At 37.6% G+C, this 20797-nt stretch overlaps 2 long non-coding RNA genes across 4 annotated transcripts in view; one reads left to right on the top strand and one right to left on the bottom strand.

Annotated features, from left to right (window-relative positions):
• The window catches only part of LOC135361933 (uncharacterized), a 31928-nt gene extending 22883 nt beyond the window's left edge, over positions 1 to 9045 (top strand). For both annotated transcript variants that reach the window (XR_010406137.1, XR_010406136.1), the window contains exon 2: positions 6058 to 9045. This is a non-coding gene — a long non-coding RNA (uncharacterized LOC135361933). The remainder of the gene's footprint in view (positions 1 to 6057) is intronic.
• The window catches only part of LOC135361932 (uncharacterized), a 21998-nt gene continuing 1201 nt past the window's right edge, over positions 1 to 20797 (bottom strand). The window contains exons 3-4 of one of the 2 annotated variants that reach the window (XR_010406135.1): positions 18578 to 18865; positions 1 to 1465 (exon numbers count right to left, since the gene is read on the bottom strand). This is a non-coding gene — a long non-coding RNA (uncharacterized LOC135361932). Of the gene's footprint in view, positions 1466 to 15757; positions 18866 to 20797 lie in introns of those variants that run through there. The other variant, XR_010406134.1, reaches the window with a different exon arrangement.

Here is a 20797-nt window from a genome sequence, read left to right on the forward strand (position 1 = left end):
TGGAAAATAGTTATTTTTCATGAAATATGTTATTTATTTGAAAATGATGGATTTATTATTATTTTTAATTAATATATTGAAGCTTTTGCAGTTTTAATTTCTAATGCAGCAAGTATCAATTGATAAAACCCACATTCGTGAAAGCTCTTTGAGGTCTTGCAGTGATTTTTTTTTTAAGATTTATTTATTTGAGAGAGAGAGAGAGAGCATGCACGAGTGTGGGGGGGAGGGGAAGAGAGAGAGAGGGAGAGAGAGAATCTCAAGTAGACTCGGAGCCTTGGGTGGGGTGGGGGCTCGATCTCATGACCTGAGCCAAAATCAAGAGTCAGGCGCTTAACCTACTGAGTCACCCAGGCTCCCCCCCCTTTTTTAAACATTTATTTATTTATCTTACAGTGAATTTTAAGAATGTAAAGGAAGTCCTTAGATCAAAAAATTTGAGAATTGCTTCCCTAGAGAAATCCTTGCACATGTGTACTGGGAGACACTACAAGAATATTCACCAAAGCCTGTTAGTAACAGCAAGAAATGGAAACAAGCATGGGATGAATAAATTCAGACATATTTATACGATGGACTACTATAAAGAAATAAAAAATGAATGAACTCTAGCTACACATAATAACATGGATGAAACTCAGAAAACCTAATGCTGATTCAAAAAAGTTATGGAAGAATGTTTATGTAAAGTTGAAAAACATGAAAAATTATGCAATATATGGATACAGTCATATGTTATAAAACTATACAGAAAAGCAAAGAATGAAAAATGAAAAATTCAGAACCGTGGTTACCTCAGGGAGGGGAAAGAAATGTGGCTGGGGAGGGTACCCAGGGGGTTTTGTCATTGAAAATGATCTGGTTTTGAAGCTAGGTGATGGGTATACAGATATTTATTATTTATTCAAACTGTCTGTATATGTAGATTCTAAAATACATAAAGTATATACTGAAAAATAAAATTAATTTAACAAACAGTAATAATTGTATAGAGGGCTGGTGAGAGTGTAATTTGTTACAGGACCCTCCCTGAGATCAAAGGGAACAGAACACCTCCCTCATCCCCATTGAAGTAGAGCTAGGTGTATAGGCAATTCCACTGAGAAACTTGGCTGTGAATGGGAACAGAGCCCAGAGAGATAAGGTGATGGTAGGAGGAGGGTCAAAGAATGATTTTTTTAAAAGATAGGAGATAGTAGACTATGCTCATTTGCTGCTGGGAATGATCCAGTAGAGAGGGAGAGGACAAGATGCAGAAGAAGAAGAGAAAGGAGGGGTTGGGATCTGAGACAAGAGGAGGAGAGGTCTTCAGGCCCCTCATTGTAACTGGTTAGGAACAAGACAAGGATGAACACAGTTACTGGGAGGTTTAGAGATTTGGCGGTGGGAAAATGAGGGCCCAGTAACCATTCCTGATGTCCAATGGCTTCAATCTTGTCACTGAAGCATGAGGTAAGGCCATTTTCTGCAGAAAGAATAAAAATATTAGACTTTCTTAATAGCATGGTCGATAGAAATTTGTTTTTTTACTATTGATAGTTTAAAAAGTTTCAGCTTCACAATAATGTACATTTTTAGGACTTGTCAAATTTGGGAAAACTTCTGTTTGGTTTCCTTCATATATGAGCTGTAAGATGTTAGGGCATTTCAATTTTCTTGAAAAGTAACAAATCCTTAGTACTCTTTGATTTTTCACTGTTAAGCAGGGCCTTTGAAGGGACCTGTGCAAATAAGGGGTCCTGAACCTTCACTGACTTCTGTGTAAATCTGCTTCTGGCCTCTTTGAACTACCTCCTCCTCCAGGAAGCATTCATTCTCTGATTGCCCCAGGCTGGGGTTCTTCCACAGAAGTTTATTACTGCCACTCATAAGACTTTTTCAAGTTTCTCTGAGCTAGGCAGGTTAGCCTTCTTCACTGGATGGAGGGAGCTCCAGAGGGTGAGGTGTCAGGACATGTGCACCTTGGCTTAGCAGGCTTCCATCAGTGTCAGCAAGCCTTCACTGAAGCAGTGTGTCATGGTGGTCAAACGTGTAGACCTTAGAATCAGGCAGACTAGAATTTGTTTGCACCTCAAGTACATGGTCAGGGCAAGACTCATCCTAATCCTTGGTTCATGAAATACTTTTGCCATTGGATCCGGCTTGAGCTTCACTCCTAGTTCCTCTGTGTGACCTTGGCCAAGTTACTCATCACTCTGGGTATCAGTTTCCCCATCTATAAACTGGGAATGATGATAACAATACCTACTACGTCAGAGTTGTAAGGATTCAATGACAAAATCCATGCAATGCATGCACATTTTCTGGGACCTAATATTTAACAAACAGTAGTCCCCCATATGATTGGGACTATATTGTGGGTAGAGGATACAGTAGTGAATAACAAAGGCCAGGGCTTTGTCTTCCTAAGCTCATAGTCTAGTGGGTACCACACTGCCCAGTGCCAGCCCTGATATATCCAAGAGACTTGTAGGTTGTCGAATCAAGATGACCTTATCTTTGTCTCTATTTCTCTTTCTTATTTTTGACTGTCTCTCCCACCAAGTTCACCATCACTGTTGACCACCTCTCAGACACCCCCCATCTCGGTCTACATTTTGCTTTCTCTTGTCTCTCTGTTTACATCTCTCTGGTGGTTTCTCTTCCCTGTCTCTTCTATTCTCTTTTCATCTCTCTTCTCTTTTTACTCCATTCTTTTTATATTGCATATGTTGAGGATTGCCTTGTCTCCATCCCATCCCTATCTAACTTATGGTTCTCATCTTGGTCTGGGTCTCTGTCCTCATATATATAATACCACATTGCTCTACCTCATCTGTTTCTGAGTTTCTCTGTGTTCCAGAATTTCTGTCTTTTCTATTTCTCTTTCAGTTTCCTTTGGCTCCTTGGCCTCTTTACTGTCTGCCTTTCTGTCTCCATCACCCTGTCCCTACTTCTCTCTGGTTGTTTCCCAGTTCTCCTCTTTCTGTTTGTACTGCTGCATTCATCTGTCTCTCTTCCCCTCCTATCTTTCTCTATTCTCACCTTTCTGTTCCATTCTTTCATCTCCCCTCCTCCCTGTAATATTTATACTCTTTGTCTCTGTCTCTCTTACCCCTCTATGTAGGTCTTTTTGCCCTCGTTTCCCTATATGATTCTCTCCTCATCTATCACCCCTTTTCTATCTCTTACCATCTCTCTTATTGGGTTGCTCTCCTCATGTGCCTGTCTTTTGTCTCCATCTCTCTGTCCCTATGCAGGTTTCATCTGTTTCTGTTTGCTAACTTGTCCCCAGTTCCCCATTCCTCTGTCTCTCTTTGTCACTGACAGTAGTCAGGAGTACAGTCACTGGTGCTAGATTTCTAGTTTGGATTCAAATCTTAGTTGTGCCTCTGACTTGCTGTGCCTCAGTGTCCTCATCTGTAAAATAGGGTTGATAATAGTACCTGCTTCACAGCATTACTGTGAGCATTAAATGAACTAGCACACGCACAGTTTGTAGGGCCATGCCTCAGACATAACAAATGCTCAAAAATGTCAGCTGCTACATCATCAACCTCTCTACTCATCTTCATCCCTATCTCTTTCTGTCTTGGTTTATCTCATCCAAACACCCCCTTCCTATATACCTGGCTGTTACCATCTCTGTGTCCCTCTCTCTCCTCATCTTTTATGTAGCTGCCTCTCTGACCTCATCTCTCTCTCTCCCCTACTTTCCTGCCTCATTTCTGTCCCTCTTTTTGCAGCCTGCCTACTCCATCTCTCTGTCCCCATCCTTATTTATTTATCCCCATTTCTAATTATTTGCTCCCACCTTTCAGGCCCTATTTCTTTGTCTCTGTCTCATTATCTCCTGTTATCATTTCTTTATCTGTTCCTCTCTTGCCAAATTGAATCTTTATCTATTTACTCTAAAAACTCTTATTCTGTTTGTTTCTCCTCATCTCCCTGTGTCTTCCCCTGGCCTCGCTGGAGAATTTGGATCAGAATTGGTCTGGTAGATAATGTGGAACTATAAAAGGCTTTAGGAGGAAGAAGTAGGCCTGGCAAGAGGCAAGTGGCAGGGTGTGGAATTTCATGGCTCTGCCAAATCCTCCTGAAAGACAAGGCCTCTGAGGTCAAGGTTAGCATAAACCCCCTCAACCCAGCCTCTTGAAAAAAGACAAAGAATGCTGCAGTTATTGGGAGGACCAGGAAGGGGTATTTTTCTGAGTGAAATTCCATCCGGAAGCTGGAATCCAGAGCATTTCCTGTTGTAATGTTTCTTCCAGACTTGGAGAGTCTGAACTTGCCACGTAGCATGTGCACTCCATGCATATATTTCTACAGTGAAACACAGAGATGCATACAGAATCTGCACCCCCCACACTTAGAGACAAGACTTTTGCAGAGACATAAAGATGTACATAGAATCACGAACCCTCATAGCTGCAGATATTCTGAGACATTGAAAAACACCCAGAATGAATCAACACTGGCAGAGATGCAGACATACACAGAGACACTGAGAGACCCATGGAATTACCCCCTCACAGCTCAGAAATAGACACAGAAAAATAGCTACACAGAGAATCATCCAGCTAATTTCCCTTTGAAAAATTTTCTTTTCGTCAATTTTCATATAATAGAAACACACTAGAGCATCAGGTGTAAACACACACATTTATAAAAGTGCACACATTCATATACAATCACGAATTTCCAAAGCACACAGAGCCATTGCTTTGCTGGAAGTACAAAGGTATCCAAACTCCCTCTGGCCCCAAATGACAGATATGCTGCTCCTTCAGGGCCCCTGTCTATGAAGGCACTAGGCAGTCAAGCCAGAAACCTGATTATTAGGAACTAGGCAGAAATAATTAGAAAATCTAGATAAAATTTAATTCCTAGAAAAATATAAAATGGCAAAAATGGAATAGCAAGAAGTAAAGAACTTGAATAGACCACTAAGTATTAATGAAACTGAAATGGTATGCAAGGACATCATCCCTTTCCCCCAAATCCAGGCCTAGATAAGTTTACAGGTGTATTGTGCCAGACACACAAGGAATAGTTACTTTTCTTCTTATACAAGTTATTCCAGAAAATAGAAAAGGAGAGAAAGCTGCCCAGCTCATTTTATTAGTTTAGTACAATCTTCAAACCTTGAGTCTAAAGCTAGACAAGGATAAGAAAAGAAAAGAAAATTATAGGCTCATTTCAATTATGAATATAGATGCACAGATCCTAAATAAAATATTAGCTAATTGCATCCAACAGTATGTTAAATAATACATCACAATCAGATCAAGTTTATTCCAAGAATGCAAAGAGAATTCGTTCAACCTCAGAAAATCTATTGATGTAATTTGCCACATTAACAGACTAAAGGAGAATACTCGTATGATTATCCCAATTAATGTAGAATAAGTTGTTACCTTCTCACTTATGATGAAAACTAGCTATAGAAGGCAAATTTCTTTTTTTTTTTTCTTTAAGTAAGCTCTATGCCCAACTTGGGGCTTGAACTCATGAACCTGAGATCAAGAGTCACATGCTCTACCAACTGAGCCAGCCAGGTACCCCAGAAGGCAAATTTAACTTGGTGAAGGTTACATACCAAAACCTTACAACATATTTTATACTAAATGGAGAAACTTAAGATGCATTTCCTTGAAGATCAAGGATAAGACTAGATATTTACTCTCACCAGCTACTGTTTAACATAGAACTGGAAGTCTTGGTCAATACTATAATGGGAGAAAAGAAGTAAGCTGTATAAGGATTGGAAGAGAAGAAATAAAACCAACAGATTCAACAGACATACTATTAGAATTAAAAAAAAACATTTGTGAGGAGGCCAGATACAAAACCAACTTATAAAAATCAATAGTATTTCTTTTTTTCCCCATTTTTTATTTGAGTATAGTTACACACAGTGTTACATTAGTTTCAGGTGTACAATTTAGTAATTTGACAAGTTTATAGATTATGCTATGTTCACCACAAGTATAGATAGCTACCCTCTGTCCCATTACATTGCTATAACAATATCATTGACTGTATTCCTTTTTCTTTTCTTTTTATTTTTTTAATTAGGCTCCATGCCCAGTGCAGAGCCCAGCATGGGACTTGAACTCAAGACCATGAGATCAAGAGCTGAGCTGAGATCAAGAGCTGAGCCGAGATCAAGCATCAGATACTCAACAGACTGAGCCACCCAGCTCAACTGTATTCCTTCTGCTGTGCCTTTTATTCCCCTGACCTGTTCATTCCATAACTAGAAGCCTGTATACCCCACTCCCCTTCACCCATTTTGCCTCACTCCAACCCCTTCCCCTCTGGCAACCATCAGTTTGTTCTCCGTATTTATAGGTCTGATTCTGCTTTTTGTTTATTCATTTTTTAGATTCCACTTATGAGTGGAATTATTTGGTATTTGTCTTTGTCTGACTTATTTCACTTAGCATAATACTCTCTAGGTCCATCCATGTTGTCTCAAATGGCACAATCTCATTCTTTTTTTTTGGCTGTGTGATATTCCATTGTGTATATATACCACATCTTCCTTATGCATTCACCTATTGATAGATACTTAGGTTGCTTCTGTATCTTGGCTATAGTAAATAATGCTGCAGTAAACACAGGGGTGCATATATGTTTTTGGATTACTGTTCTCACTTTCTTTGGGTAAATACCCAGTAGTGGAATTACTGGATCATATGGCAGTTTATTTTTAATTTTTTAAATTTAAAATCAATTTAACATATAGTGTATTAGTTTCAGGGGTAGAGTTTAGTGATACATCAGTTGCATATAATACACAGTGCTCATTACATCAAGTGCCCTCCTTAATGCTCTACATCCAGTTACCCCATCCCCCCACCCACCTCCCCTCCAGCAGCCCTCAGTTTTTTTCCTATAGTTAAGAATCTCTTGGGCGCCTGGGTGGCTCAGTTGGTTAAGCGACTGCCTTCGGCTCAGGTCGTGATCCCGGAGTCCCGGGATCGAGTCCCGCATCAGGCTCCCTGCTCGGCAGGGAGCCTGCTTCTTCCTCTGGCTCTCCCCCCTCTCATGCTCTCTCTATCTCATTGTCTCTCTCAAATAAATAAATTAAAAAAAAAAAAATCTTTAAAAAAAAAAAAAAAAAAAAGAATCTCTTATGGTTTGCCTCCATCTGTTTTCATCTTATTTTCTTATTTTTTCCCTTCTCCTATGTTCATCTGTTTTATTTCTTAAATTCCACATATGAGTGAAATCATGTGATATTTATCTTTCTCTGACTGACTTATTTCGCTTAGCATAATACCCTCTAGTTCCATCCACGTCGTTGCAAATAGCAAGATTTCATTCTTCCTGATGGCTGAGTAGTATCTCATTGTGTGTGTGTTTGTGTGTGTGTGTGTGTGTGTACCACATCTTCTTTATCCATTCATCTATCTATGGACATCTGGGCTCCTTCCATAGTTTGGCTATTGTGGACATTGCTGCTATAAACATTGGGGTGCAGGTGCCCCTTCAAATCACTGTCTGTATCCTTTGGATAAATACCTAGAAGTGCAATTGCTGGGTCATAGGGTAGCTCTATTTTTAACTTTCTGAAGAACCTCCATACTGTTTTCCAGAGTTGCTGTACTAGTTTGCATTCGCACCAACAGTGTAAGAGGGTTCCCCTTTCTCTGCATCCTCACCAACACCTATTGCTTCCCGAGTTGTTAATTTTAGCCATTCTGACTGGTGTGAGGTGGTATCTCATTGTAGTTTTGATTTGTATTTCTCTGATGCCAAATAATGTGGAGCATTTTCTCATGTGTCAGTTGGCCATTCGTATGTCTTCTTTGGAGAAATGTCTGTTCATGTCTTTTGCTCATTTCTTGACTGGATTTTTTGTGTTTTTTTGGGTGTTGAGTTTTTTAAGTTCTTAATAGATTTTGGACACTAGCCCTCTATCTGATAAGACATTTGCAAATATCTTTTCCCATTCCACAGGCTGCCTTTTAGTTTTGTTGACTGTTTCCTTTGCTGTGCAAAAGCTTTTTTTTTTTTTTAAGATTTTATTTATTTATTTGACAGATAGAGAGCACAAGTAGGCAGAGTGGCAGGCAGAGGGAGAGGGAGAAGCAGGCTCTCTGCTGAGCAGGGGGCCCGACGTGGGGCTCGATCCCAGGACCCTGGGATCATGACCCGAGCTGAAGGCAGCTGCTTTACCAACTGAGCCACCCAGGCGCCCCTGTGCAAAAGCTTTTTATCTTGATCAAGTCCCAGTAGTCATTTTTGCTTTTGTTTCTCTTGCTTTTGGAGATGTGTCTAGCAAAAAATTGCTGTGGCCAGTGTCAAAAGAGGTTGCTACCTGTGTTCTCCTCTAGTATTTTGATGGATTCCTCTATACTGTTTTCCACAGTGGCTGCACCAATTTGCATTCCCACCAATAGTGCACGAGGATTCCTTTTTCTCCACATCCTCTCCACACTTGTTATTTCTTGTCTTTTTGATAATAGCCATTCTGACAGGTGTGAGGTGATATCTCACAGTGGTTTTGATTTGCATTTCCCTGATAATGAGTGATGTTGAGCATCTTTTCATAGGTCTGGTATAAGTTCTTTATATATTTGAATATTAACCCCTTATCATTTGATATATCATTTGTAAATATCTTCTCCCATTCAATAGGTCATCTTTTTGTTTCGTTGATGGTTTCCTTTCCTGTGCAAAAGCATTTTATTTTGGTATAGTCCCAACAGTTTAATTTTGCTTGTCTTAGGAGATATATCTAGAAAAATGTTGCTAAGGCTGATGTCAAAGAAATTACTGCCTGTGTTCTCTTCTAGGAACAGTATTTTTTTACATTAGCAGCAAACGAGTAGAAAAAAATGTAATTAAAAATAAGATACCTAAAATTAGTCACTAAGCCAAAATGTAAACTTTCCTAAATATCAGGGTAACTACAAAAATACCAAACAAAACAGACTGCATAGTAAAATACTTTTAATATATGAACATAGAGCTAAAAAAGAAAATAAAACTTAAAATAATATGACAATATTAACACCAAACATCTTTTGTATCAATAAATATAAATGGTCTTAACTTATTTGTTTAAAGAAAAACATTTTTTCTATTGGATCACTGAGTAAAACGCAAATGGTGTATTCAGGAAAATCAATTAAGGGGGTGCCTGGGTGGCTCAGTCAGTTGGGCATCAGACTCCTGATTTTGGCTAGGGTTATGGTCTTGGGTGAGGTCTTGGAATCAAGCCCTGCGATGGGCTCTGCACTCAGGGTAGAGTCTGCTTGTCCCCTCCCTCTGCTCCTCCCCTGTCTCATGTGTGCGTGCGCTTTCTCTCTCAAAGAAAGGAAGGAAGAAAGAAAGATGGAAAGAAAGAAAGAAAAAGAAAGAAAGAAAGAAAGAAAGAAAGAAAAAGAAAATCAATTAAAAGAAATTGATTCAGAAAGGTTAAAAATACCAGAAAAGACAAAGGTATACCAGGCAAATGCAATTAAAGAACACATGGGTTGCAATCTTAATTATCAGACAAGTCAGGAACTCAGAACCAAAGGCATTAACTGACTATCAAGGTCATGAAAAACAAGGATAGACTGAGGAAGTGTCACAGATTGGAGGAGATATGATGACTAAATGCAATATGGGATTCTGGATTGGGGTCCGGAACATAAAAGGGATATTAGTGGAAAAATTGGTGAAATCTGAATAAAGTCTGGAGTTTAGTTAATAACAATGTACCAATACTTAGTTTTGACAAATGTCATACAAGATATTAACATGAGGGGCAACTAGGTGAAGGGCATATGGAAACTTTGCACTAACTTTTCAACTGTTCTGTAAATCTAAAATTATTCCAAAATAGAAAGTTTGTTATAAAAAAGCATTAATTGAGGCAAAAAGGCCACAATTTACAATGAACATATAAAGTTATGACTATTTTTATACCAAATAACATAGCAGCTTTCATAAAGCTAAGATATTAAGGGATACAAGGAAAAATAGATAACAGATTGAAACACACTAAAAATAGGAGAAATTTAACTCACCTTTCTCATTCCAGGACAGATCAAATCAACAACAACAACAACAACAACAACAAACAAAAAACCCAGTAAGAATATAAAAAAACTAAATAACAAAATCAATATTAGGCCAAGAAGAAAATCTCAACAAATTCCAAAAATTAGAACTAATACAATGTTAATTGATCACACTGAATAAAACTGGAAATCACTGTAAAATGGATCTTCCATCTGAATATGTAATATCTCTCTGTCAAACAACTCTTGGGTCAGAAGGGAAACTCAAATCAAAACTGCTGAATTTCTAGACAATGATAATGAAAATACTAAAGTCAGAATCCATGGATACAGATAAAGCAAAGTTCATAGCCTTAAAATACTTGTTTTAAAAACAAGGGAAAAATTAAATGAATAAGCATCCAACTCAAAAAGTTAGAGGAAGAAAAAATAATAAAATTAAGAACAGAAGGGGAAAAATAACAGTAAAGTTCAAATAAAGAAGTTAGAAAACAGATAACAATAGAACTAATAGATAGATGAGCTGATTCTGTTAAATAGAAATATGTAAGCCATTAAACAGCACAATCAAGAAAAGGAGAAAGCTGGGGCCCCTGGGTGGCTCAGTTGGTTAAGCATCTGACTCTTGGTTTTGGCTCAGGTCATGATCTCCGGGTCATGAGATTGAGCCCTGCATTGGGCTCTGTGCTGGGCATGGATCCTGCTTAAGATTCTCTCTCTCCCTCTGCCCTTCTCCCTCTCCTCTAAAAAAAAAAAAAAAAAAAAGAAAGAAAAAGAATAAAAGGAGAAAGCACAAATATACAAGTTAGGAAATGGAAAGTTGGACATAACCATAGTAAGAGGACATTTTAAACATAAAAGACTTTCTTGTCCAACTCTATGCAAATTGTTTAAGTACCTGGAAGACATGGAAAACATCCTAGGAAAATATAATTTACTTTAATTTGACTCTAAAAGAGAAAAACCCATATAGGCCAATTTCCATGGAAGAAATAGAGAAAGGTATAAAGAGGTACTTTTCCCCAAAGGTACCAGACTATGATGCTTTCACAGGGGAAGTCTATTAACACTAAAAAGCAGGTAATTTGAATGCTATTTTTATTTTCCTGAGTCTAGATGAAGGAGGAACACATTCAAATTCTTTTTATAAAGTGAGTATAATATTGATACCAAGATCTGACAAAGATTCTACAAAAAAAAAGAAAAGAAAATGATATAGACCAATATTCACTTATAAATAGCAATGCAAAATTCTAAATAAAATATTAGCAAACAGAATCCATGGCTGTGTGGAGTTTATCCCAGGAAAGCAAGAATCATTCAATATTACAAAATCCATTAATATAATCTAACATATTATTAAATCTAAGGAGAAAAATCATATCATTTTCAGAGATGCCAAAGAGTCATTTGGCAAAATTCAATACCCATTCTTTATTTAAAAAAAACATTCAACAAGAGGAATATAAGGTTTCTTCCTTGATATGATTTAATTATGTGTGTGTGTTTGTGTGTGTGTATCTCCCCAAATACAGCAGTCCCGTATTTCACTTAACCAGGAAACACTAGCAGCATTTATATGCTAAAATCAGAAACCAGGCAAGGATGTCTACTCTCTCCACTATAATTTAACATTGTATTGGAGGTAGCAAGCATTGTAATTAAAAAAGAAAAAGAAATTAGAAGCATAAAATTGGAATTGAGGAGGTAAAGCTATCATTATTTATAGATAAGATTATACAGCCAGAAAATCAATATAAAAGCTACTATAAACAAGGTAGGAGGATATAAAATTAATATATAGAAATCATTTAGTTAGAAGATATATAGAAGAGGGGCATCTGACTGGCTCAGTTGGTAGAGCATGCAACTCTTGATCTCAGGGTTGTGAGTTTGGGCCCCATATTGGATGCAGAAATAAATAAAATCTTTTTTAAAAAAGAAGATATATGGAAGAGAAGGCTCCATTTATTATAGCAACAGAAAATGTGAAATACTGTCTTAGTCCATTGTGGCTGCTATAACAGAATACCATAGACTGGGTGGCCTACAAACAACAGAAATGTATTTCTCACAGTTCTAGAGGCTGAAAAGCCCAAGATCAAGGCAGACAGATTCAATCTCTGTTGAGAGCTGCTTCCTGGTTCATAGACAGCCATCTTCTAGCTGTGTCCACTGGGGCGCTAATTTCACTCATGAGGGCTCCAACCTCAGGACTTAATCACTTTCCAAAAGCCCTACCTCCAAATACCATCACAGTGGGGATTAGGTTTCAACATCTGAATTTTGGAGGCACACAAACATTTAGTCTATAGCAAATACCTAGAAACAAACTTAATGAGAAATGTCCAAAACCTTTATGACAAAACATTTATAACACTCTGAAGGAACAAATGGAAAGGCATTCCATGTTATTAAATAAGAAGATTCCGAATTATAAAGATGTCAAATTAATTTATAAATTTAGTATAAACTCATTTAAAATACCATTTTTTCTCTTTTTCTGAAACTAGACAAGCTGAATTAAAGTTCAAATGGAGGGGTGCCTGGATGGCTCAGCCGGTTTAGCATCAGACTCTTGGTTTCAGCTCAGGTCACGATCTCAGCGTTGTTAGATCCAGCCCTGCTTCAAGCTCGGTGCTCAGCAGGAGTCTGCTTGAGATTCTCTCCCCGCCCCGCCCCCCCCCACCGCCCCCGCCCCTCCCGTGGCTCATGTGTGCAAACGCACATGCACACTCTTTCTCTCAAAAAAATAAAAATAAAAATAAAAATAAAAATAAATAAATAAAAATCTTGAAAAAAAGTTCAAATGGAAAAATAACGAGCAAGCTTAGCCAGGATATCTCCAAAAAGGAAGAGCAATGATATGGGACTATTGCCATAATAATGCTCTGTAAAAAGACAAAATGAATATTTATGTACCAAAACCTAGAGTCTGGGTCATTTGGGAGGGTCTACAATCTGGATCAGGCTCTGTTGATCTCAACTGGGCTAGCTCATGTGTTTGCACTAAGTTAATGGCTTCACTAGAGATTGGCCACTATAGGATGTCTTAACTGGGAGGACTAGGCTCATTTCTACATGTCTCTCACATCCTTCCAAGGTTAGCTTCGGTATGTTCTTGTGGCAGTGGCAGGGGTCCAAGAGAGGAAACAGAATGTGCAAGAGCTTTTTCAAGTCTCTTCTTTTTTTTTTTTTTTTAAAGATTTATTTATTTATTTGAGAGAGCGAGAATGAGAGAGAGTACATGAGAGGGGGGAGGGTTAGAGGGAGAAGCAGGCTCCTCGCCGAGCAGGGAGCCCGATGCAGGACTCAATCCAGGGACTCCAGGATCATGACCTGAGCCGAAGGCAGTCGCTCAACCAATTGAGCCACTCAGGCGCCCTCAAGTCTCTTCTTAATATCAAGTTTGCAACTATCCTGTTGGTTAAAGCAAGTTATATGGCCACACTCAGAGTCAATAAAGCAGGGCACTATGAAAGGGTGTGGATACATAGACACATGAGAAATTGGGGTCATTAATGCAATCTATCACCACCAACAACTCAAAATCTAGAATCCATAAAAGAAAACATAGATACATTTGTTTACATAAAATAAAATAAAACTTGCCTGGAAAAAATCCATTAGCAAAGTCAAAAGGATAACAAACTGAGGAAAAACACTGACAAATCATGATTCACAAAGGTCTAATCTCTCTAATATATAACAACATTCTAGAAATCAAGGAAAGGCCAGTAATCCAACAGAAAAATACAGGATATATATAGACAATTCACAGAAAAAGACGTAAAATTGACCCTTAAACATATGAAAAGATGCTCAGCCTCACTCAAAATAAGAGAAATGTAAATTAAAACTACCATGAGATACTATTTCTTACCTATCACATTGTAAAAAATCTAAGTCTTTAACAATACACTTTGTTGGTGAGGCTGTAATAAAACAGATAAACTCATACATGGGTGGTAAGTGCGAAATGGTATACCTATGGAGGGAAATTTTGGCAATATCTACAAATATAATTATTGGAACGTATCTTACATAATTACAAATATAATTATTGGAATTTATCCTACATAATTATCTGCATATGTATGAAGTGTCTATTCATTATGGCACCATTTGTAATACCAAAGGACTAAAAACATCCCAAGCATCCACAATAGGGGACTGCAGTCATTAAAAAAAACCCTATTATATATCCACATAATGTAACACTTTGAATAAGTACTCTATATGCTTCCATACAGTGACTTTCTAGGTACAGGAAACTCTAATGCTCTGATATGGAAAGACCTCCAGGATGTATTATTAAGAGAAATAAGCAACATGTATAACAGAATATACACGCATAAGAAAGGGGGAGATGGAATAAGATACATTTATGTTTGTTTGTATCTGCATAAAGAAACACTGGAAGAATAAAAAATAAACTAATAAAACTGGTAACTTTGAATCAAAACAGTATGGTACTATCATAAAAAAAAAAACCAAACAGGCACATAGATCAGTGGAACAGAATAGAGAGTCCAGAAATAAACCCATGATTATATGGTCAATTAATCTATGACAAAGAAGGCAAGAATATATAATGGGTAAACACAGTCTCTTCAACAAATGGTGCTGGGAAAATTGGACGGCTATATACAAAAGAATAAAATGGGACCACTTTCTTAACACCATACAAAAAAATAAATTCAAAATGAATTAAAGACCTAAAATGTGAGACCTGAAACCATAAAACTCCTAGAAGAAAACATAGGCAGTAATTTCTTGGACACCAGCTGTAGAAACATTTTTCTAGATAAGGAAAACAAAAGTAAAAGTAAACTATTGGGACTATGCTGAAATAAAAAGCTTTTGCATGGCAAAGGAAACCATCAATAAAGTGAAAAGGCAACCTACTGAATGGTAGATGATATTTGCAAATATCATTTGCAAATGATATATCTGATAAGGGTCGATATCCAAAATATATAAAGAACTTATACAACTCAACACCAAGGAAAAAAACCAATACAATTAAAAAATGGGCAGAGGGCCTGAATAAGACATTTTTCCAAAGAAGACATACAGGTGGCCAACAGACCTATGAAAAGATGCTCAACATCACTAATCATCAGGAAATGCAAATCAAAACCACAGTGATGGGATGCCTGGGTAGCTCAGTCAGTTAAGTGTCTGCCTTTGGCTCAGGTCATGATCCCAAGGTCCTGGGATTGAGTCCCGCATCAGGCTCCTTGCTCAGCAGGGAGCCTGCTTCTCCCTCTGCCTGCCGCTCCCCCTGCTTGCTCAGTCTCTCTGACAAATAAATAAAATCTTAAAAAAAAAAACCCACAGTGAGATATCACCTCACACATGTCTGAATGGCTATTATCAAAAAGACAGGAAATAACAAGTGTTGGAGAGGATGTGGACAAAAAGGAATCCTCGAAAACTATTGGTGGGAATGCAAATTGGTGCAGCCACTGTGGAAAACAATATAGAGATTCCTCCAAAAACTAAAAATAGAATTATATGATCCAGTAATTCCACTACTGGGTATTTACCCAAGGAAAATGAAAACACTAATTTGAAAAGATACCTGTACCCCTATGTTTATTGCAGTATTATTTATAATAGCCAAATATGGAAGCAACCCAAGCATCCATCAATAGATGAATGGATGAAGAAGATGTGGTCTAGATCTATGTCTATATATCTTTATGAAATAATAGTACTGATATATATATATATACATATATCAAACTTCTTATCAAATAGATCACTGGCTTTTGAACATAGGGATGTTTCAGTGATGTGATACTTTTTTTTTTTAAAGATTTTTTTTTTTTTTATTTGAGAGAGAGAGAATGAGAGACAGAGAACATGAGAGGCAGGAGGGTCAGAGGGAGAAGCAGACTCCCTGCTGAGCAGGGAGCCCGATGCGGGACTCGATCCCGGGACTCCAGGATCATGACCTGAGCCGAAGGCAGTCGCTTAACCAACTGAGCCACCCAGGCGCCCTGATGTGATACTTTTCAGTAGAATCTGGTTAACAGAACATTCTGAAGAGGGAGATTGACTGTAATGTACCTACATATCTCCATCATGTCTTTGTTAATTTTGTCTTTCCTTATTCTAGGGGAGTTGGCGTGTTCAGTTACTGGGTTTTCTATTTAATGCATTAAAGAAACAATATACAAAAATCAAAATTAAGGAGGCATTCTCTACTTCCTTCCTTTGTTCCCTCTACTTCCTTCCTTCCTTACAGTCTTTTCTGTCCCTTTTTTGATACAATTCTTATTTCATAATGTTCTTTGTTGAACTTAAAAGAAAGCAATTCTTAAGGTGAAAAGAAGCTTGAAGTCAGTATCTGTGTACCAAAATGACTGTACAAAGATACCAGATAGAGATCAGTGTGTATGTTTTGTTTTTTGTTTTTTATTTTTTTTATTTGACAGAAAGAGAGAGACAGCTAGAGAGGGAACACAAGCAGGGGGAGTGGGAGAGGGAGAAGCAGGCTCCCGGCTGAGCAAGGAGCCCAATGCGGGGCTCGATCCCAGGACCCCAGGATCACAACCTGAGCCAAAGGCAGACGCTTAACGACTGAGCCACCCAGGCGCCCCAGAATGTCTTGTTTTTTAAAAAACATGTTAAAATATAGGGTTTTTTGAACCTCTTGTCATTCATAGAGTCTGTCTTGATTGTTGAAAGTAAACTTAAATACAAGAAAAAAAATATTAAATATAAAATATTCTGTATATAACGGAATACTATGCAGCCATAAAAAGAATGAGATCTTGCCATTTGCAACAACATGGATGGACCTAGATGGTATAATGTTAAGTGAAATAAGTCAGAGAAAGACAATACCATATGATTTCATTCACATGTGGAATTTAAGAAACAAAACAAATGAGCAAAGGAAAAAAAGAGACCCCCCCCCAAAAAAAACCAACAACATACCAGATTCTTAAATACAGAGACTGAATTGGAGGTTGCCAGAGGGGAGGTGGCCGGGGGGAACGGTGAAATAGAGGGGATTAGGAGTACACTTATCTTGATGAACACTCAGTAATGTATAGAATTGTTGAATCATTAGACCTGAAACTAATATAACACCACATGTTAATTATAAATAAGAAATTAAAAAAAAAAGTGGTAACTGCTGGGGGTGTGTATAGTGGCAATTGGGTAAAATGGACAAGAGTGACACTTTTCAAAGTATAATTTTTATTTTGTTTTGATATTCAAAATATATGTGTATTATCTATTCAAAAAGAAATAACTATAAAATATTCACAATAGTAACAAATACTACAAAGCAACTAGGAATTAAATTAGTAAAAACACACAATTCCAAAGAGAAAAATCGACTCTTAATAAAGGACATAGATAGAAGGTGAATTCAACAAATGAGGAGATAGTCCATGTTCTTGGATGAGTTATTATTTTGATGATGTCAACTCTCTCAAATTAATCTGTAAATTTAGTGTGATCCTAATAAGAATTCCAGTCGGATTTCTGAAGAGCTTGATAAACTCTTTTTAAAATTTATGTGGAGATATAGCTAAGACAATACTAAAAGAAGACTAAAGCAGAGGTACTTGCCCTATCAAATCTTATATTACAAAATATCAAAAGCAAGGCAGTATTAATGCAAGAACTGAAACAGACTTGTGCATGTGTGTTTTATAATATGTGACAAAGGTGGCACAGCAAATCAATGAAAAAGTAAGGATTGTTTGGTATTTGATGGTGGGAAATGTGGCTCACTGTGTATAAAAAAATAAAATTGCATCCCTACCTATCACTACATATGAGAGTGGATTCTAGATGGATTAAAACCTAAAGGTGAAAGATAAAACTATAAAGTTAATAGAAAAAAATAAGAGAATATCTTTGTGACCTGGGAGGAGATAACTAGTTCCTAAATAAAACTCCCAAACCAGAAACCATAGAGCAAAAATTTGATGGATTTGATTGCATTAAAAACAACAATTTCTATTCAAAAAAGGCTAACACGGACAAAGTTAAAATAGGGACAGAATATTTGCAATGTCTGAAACTGACAGGGGACTAGTAGCTAGACTACATAAGGAACTCTAGCAAATCAATAGGAAAGATAGGAAACTCACTGGAAAAATGGGCCAACTATATAAGCAGGCAATTTACAAAAGAGGCATTTAACACACATATGAAGTGATGCTGAAAAATTCATTAGTAATCAGAGAAATGCAATATTAAGGGTATATGGGCTTTCACTGTACTATTCTTTCAAATTTTCTGAATTTTGAAAAAGTGAAAAATAAAAATTTTGAGGAAATAAATGCACCTAAAACAATAATACATATTTTGCAAGAACACATATAAGCAAAAAGATCTGCATAAAATACCATAGAATGGATGCCTATGAGGGAAATAAGAGTTTGAAGTAAAGATTAAGGTGAATTTAAAACAAACAACAAAAACCTCTCTGTAAAGTAATTCATATTCATTGACTATGTGGAAAACACGGAAAAGCACAATGAAGACAACAAAATTAACTGAGAATCTCATATTCTTTGCCAGTAGGTCTCAAAATATGGTACCTGGACTAGCAGCAGCCCCAGATGATTCTTCTCCCCCTCCCCCTTCTTCTCCATCATCATCATCATCATCATCATCATCATCATCATCATCATCGCTTGGAAACTTGTTAGAAATTCAAATTCTTGGGACGCCTGGGTGGCTCAGTCGGTTGAGCGTCTGCGTTCGGCTCAGGTCATGATCCCAGGGTCCTGGGATCGAGTCCTGCATCGGGCTCCCTGCTCCGCGGGGAGCCTGCTTCTCGCTCTGCCTCTGTCTCTCTCTGTCTCTCATGAATAAATAAATAAAATCTTTAAAAAAAAAAAAAAAAAGAAATTCAAATTCTTGGGCCCTACCAGACTTACTGAAACACAACTCTGGGCATAGGGCCCAGCAATCAGTCTTCTGACAAGCCCTCCCACTGACTCTGATGCTGGCCAAAGTTTGAGAACCACTGATCTACATTTAACCATCATTAGTTTTTTTTATAGATCCTTGTAGTCTTTCTAAAAAAAAGTATGAAATATTTGCGGCATACAAATAAGTATAGAGAATAATATAACTCACATCCATGTACCTACTACCCAGATAAAGTATTAGACAAACAGTTGAAGTCCCCTGTGTATCTCTCATTCTGTTCCTTTGTTTTCTTCCCCAGAACTAATTACCATTCTGCATTTTCTATTTAATTCCCTGTTTTAAAAATACTGTTTATTTATTTATATAACCTGTAAGTAATTTAGTGCATTATTTTCTAGATTTAAAAAGTCTATATAGGGGCGCCTAGCTGGCAAAGCCAGTAGAGCACCTGACTCTTGATCTCGGGGTCATATGAGTTCAAGCCCTATCTTGGGTGTAGAGATTACTTAAAAATTTTTTAAAAATCTACCTAAATGTCTCATATTTCATATACCCTTCTATAACTTATATTTTATCTCAGCACTGTGTTTTTGAAATTTATCTGGGTTGATATATGCAACTCAATTTCATTTCTTCCGCTGCTGTATAGTATTCTGTTGTATGGCTGTACTGCTATTTATTCATTCTCCTGTTGGTGAACTTTTAGATTGTTCAGATTTTTTCTCTATTATAAACAGTCATGCAATGTTATATTCTTGCACATGCCTCCTTATGCATATATATAAGAATTTCTCTAGGACTTAAAAGTCTGGAGGTTATATACATCTTTACCAGTAGAACTGCGGGGTCCCAGGGCCCACCTTCAACTATTCTGGATAACTTCCTAATTGTTTTCCAAAGTAGAAACACCAATTTTCTTTCTTATCAAAGATTTCATTGCGTTTTTCCCTTATAGTTTGCGCATTTGGGCCTTTGTTGAAAAAATCTTTCCGCAGTTGTAGGTGACAAAGATACTCTCCACCATCTTATATGTAAATAAGTAGGGATCCAGTTTTATTTCTCTCCTTATGGTGAGCCAAATTTCCCAATGCTATCTACTAAATTGTCCATTTCCCATTGGAGTGAGTTTATAGGCCTGCACCACTGCATTGTGGTGCAGGCCTATAAACTCACACATTTCACATATATTGGCTGAAGCCTGATTTGTACCAGTCTTGTGCTGGGTCTTGTTGAGGTCTTCAAGATATATGGTCCCTAGTCTCAGGAGGTGAGACTGCATCTCCATTTATGTGGAGAGGCATCCACATAAATGATTACAGCATTAAGGGATAAGTGCAGAAAGGTGTTCTGAGTTTCTAACTCAGCTGGGAAAGTTCATAGAAGTGACAAAAGTTAGGTCTTAAAGAAACAGGAAGAATTTGCTAATGCAGGGGTAAGGGGGAAGGTGGTTAGGGCTGGTTTGGAGTCCCCAGGAGTTTTGTTTATCTCCAGGGTGAGAGGTTAGACCCCTTTCATCAATGTAGGGGCAGTGAGTAGTGTGTATGTAAGGGGTAGAAGTAGGCAGAGATTTCCGCTTGGATATTCTGGAAGTGGAGGAACATACCCTAGGGGTAGAGGGGCTGGGCCCTACCCCGAAGTTTAGGTTTGAAGAAGAGAAGGGGCTGGAATTAAATTATCATAAAGAAGACATTTTCAGACTAATATTTACTGTTTTTAAGGGGAGACCTCATTCTCCAACCATGTCAGGAGCTCCTCAAGATGGTTTCTAAAGAAATCCTTATTTGTTCCCACTTCAGAGGTATATATTCATTCCCTTCATTTGCCGCTCTGGAGCCAAAGAGAAGGAGGGAGGAGGAGGGGAAGAGGACAAAAGGGTGGGAGAG

Source organism: Mirounga angustirostris, unplaced genomic scaffold (assembly GCF_029215605.1).
Source record: "Mirounga angustirostris isolate CCGP_5_RB_7025 unplaced genomic scaffold, mMirAng1.0.hap1 SCAF_11, whole genome shotgun sequence".
NCBI lineage: Eukaryota > Metazoa > Chordata > Mammalia > Carnivora > Phocidae > Mirounga > Mirounga angustirostris.